Source organism: Acomys russatus, chromosome 2, assembly GCF_903995435.1.
Source record: "Acomys russatus chromosome 2, mAcoRus1.1, whole genome shotgun sequence".
Lineage (NCBI taxonomy): Eukaryota > Metazoa > Chordata > Mammalia > Rodentia > Muridae > Acomys > Acomys russatus.
The window spans coordinates 16987569-16989950 of record NC_067138.1 but is presented as its reverse complement, the minus strand read 5'-3'; the positions used below and the strand labels follow the sequence as shown (position 1 = coordinate 16989950).

The following is a 2382-nucleotide window of genomic DNA, read 5'->3' as shown; positions in this document are numbered from 1 at the left end:
TAGTTATTCTAGAGTTTATTTATGCCAGGTTTTAACTACTCAAGGATACATGGTATGTAGTTCAAATGTGATGACTCCCATAGTTTGGGCATTTGAACACTTGGCTCCTGGTTGTGGCATTGTTTGGGATGCTTAGGAGGTGTGAGCTTAGTGGAGTAAGTATGTCACTGGGGAAAGCCCTGAGGTTAAAAACCATGCACCTTTCCCCGTGTTCTCTCTCTGTTCATGCTTATGGTTCAAGATGTAATCTCTCAGATGCTGCTACAGTCTGTCCTGCCATGAGGGTGGTGGATTTTTTTTTAACCTAAAACCATAGACTCTATTATTTAGATGAAAATTGTTCATTTTTAAAAAAGAAGTAGTTTCAAAATTATGCCATTATCTACCACATATAAGCAAACTGGGAAATTATGTAAACTGAGCCCATATGAGCCAAGAAGATTCCCAGTTCATCACATGCCTCAATCACAACTTTGTCAGCAGCAGCAGCAGCAGCAGCAGCAGCAGATCAAGGTAGAGAGACAGCATAGGCCACACCGCTTTTCTTAGCTCTATCGTTATCCCTGAAAAGAAAGAAGGCATCAGAACTGAAAGAAATGTCACTCAAATTGTTGACACACTCCTTCTCTGCCTCAGTGAGTAAATCAGAGGATTCATTAAAGAGTGACTTCTACTTTACAAGGTTGTCACTCTTATCCTTGTGGTCGGTCACATACTGATCAATGGAAATTTCAGTATGTTGGAAGTTTCTGCTCTTAATCCTGGTTTTAAGTCTCATGAGAAGCACTTGTGGACAGTGTCAAAGTCACCAATAGTTTGCCTTATCATTTGTAAAGCATGCACAGTGTATCTGAGACTGCTGTCCTGCTCTGGCGTCAACATCTACCCATTCTTGGCATAGCACATGGAGTTAGACTGACTGTATGTGACAGTGACTGACTATATTTGACAGTGATAGTGGCTACAGTGAGATCTGTGAGGGCAGACTCTGGCAGATTTTTGTTATTGGTGACAATATTGCTAATAACAACTTGTCAATGTTACCATTATTTCTCTTGTGGCTTTAACGAAGACCAAAGGGTGTGAGAACTTCATTTTTTTCTGGTTTGTAGGGCTGTTACACCATGTTTCTTTTTAGCAACATGTGTTTTCAAGGCTTCTTCTTCACATCCCAGGACAACAATGCCGTCCAATATTTCTCTGGAGATAATTTTTGCAGTCAGAACATCAGATAATGAAAAACCCCACCAAATGAAGACATCCTATCAGCCCCTTGACTCTTGGCTGTAGCATGACAATCAGATAGAGGTCGTTGATTGTGCAGACTGGCCTCATCTTCACAACAGCAGCCCCTGCTGAGCTGGCAAATGTGAGAGAAGCTCAAGCTAGAATTTCTAATACTTCTGAGTGTTGCCACCAATGCCGAGGTGTTCAAAGCATCACACCATGTAATGACTCTAGGGGCTTAATTGAGAACTGTGATGCGTGGCTTGGATTTCAGTGTGTGCAGCTGGCCAGGAGCCTGATGGGCTCATCCCATGCCTCAAGAGCATCTGAGAAATTCCTTTACCATTCTGTTTCCTGAAGTAATCTGAAATTGCTTCATATTGTACAGTATGAGTAAATGCTTTCAAGGGCAACCAGTGCCTAGGTTCTAAGGAGGTGTCCTTACTAAGAGAGCTCTGCATTACTATACCTCCACATAGTCCTCTGGTTCACACATGACTGTTGCTGGAATATGGTTTTTGACTGCAGCTGTCAGTAAAGCCATTCCAACATCAATGTGCTTAACAGTTACATCTGGAGAAGTTACAAAGAGGTACAGGTTACAGGCAACTACTGTACTAAGGTTGAACTCAAGTCTGGCCAGTCAACACTGTCACCTGGAATATTGTGTGCCAAGATTCAAGAGTGGATGGTGGGAATCAAGGTTTTCATGCACACCCTAACATCTCAGGAAATGCTGTTAACTCAGGCACATCTCTGATTGCCAGGGTAGCATCCCTGAGTGCTTTTGCCATACCTCTGGAAGTGACTAAACTCAGACAAAGGGATACAAGGTTTTTGAAAATTCCACAAGGCCAGTTTTGTCAGATACACTGAACAGGGCAAGTTGTCCAGAAGCCATGGGCACTGCACCAGGCCGTGGGGGAAAGGAGATGCAAGGGCCATGTGATTATTTTGACAGGCTGGACTGGTGATGGACTCTTAGCCTTCTGGAACCATGATTCAAAATGAAGCCACCTTCTGCAAGTTACATTGGACATGGTGTTTTATGACAACAGTAATTAATATACTTACTGTATTTCCAACATTCTTCCATTATTTATAGTATCTCTGTAGATTATCTTTTGTGGAGTGATCATTTTAATTATTATTCTT

The 2382-nt window shown here is 42.1% G+C and overlaps 1 pseudogene; it reads right to left on the bottom strand.

The window, feature by feature from the left end:
* Positions 1-382: 382 nt before the first annotated feature.
* Positions 383-2128, bottom strand: LOC127206104 (bifunctional purine biosynthesis protein ATIC-like; annotated as a pseudogene).
* Between the last annotated feature and the right edge of the window lie 254 nt (positions 2129-2382).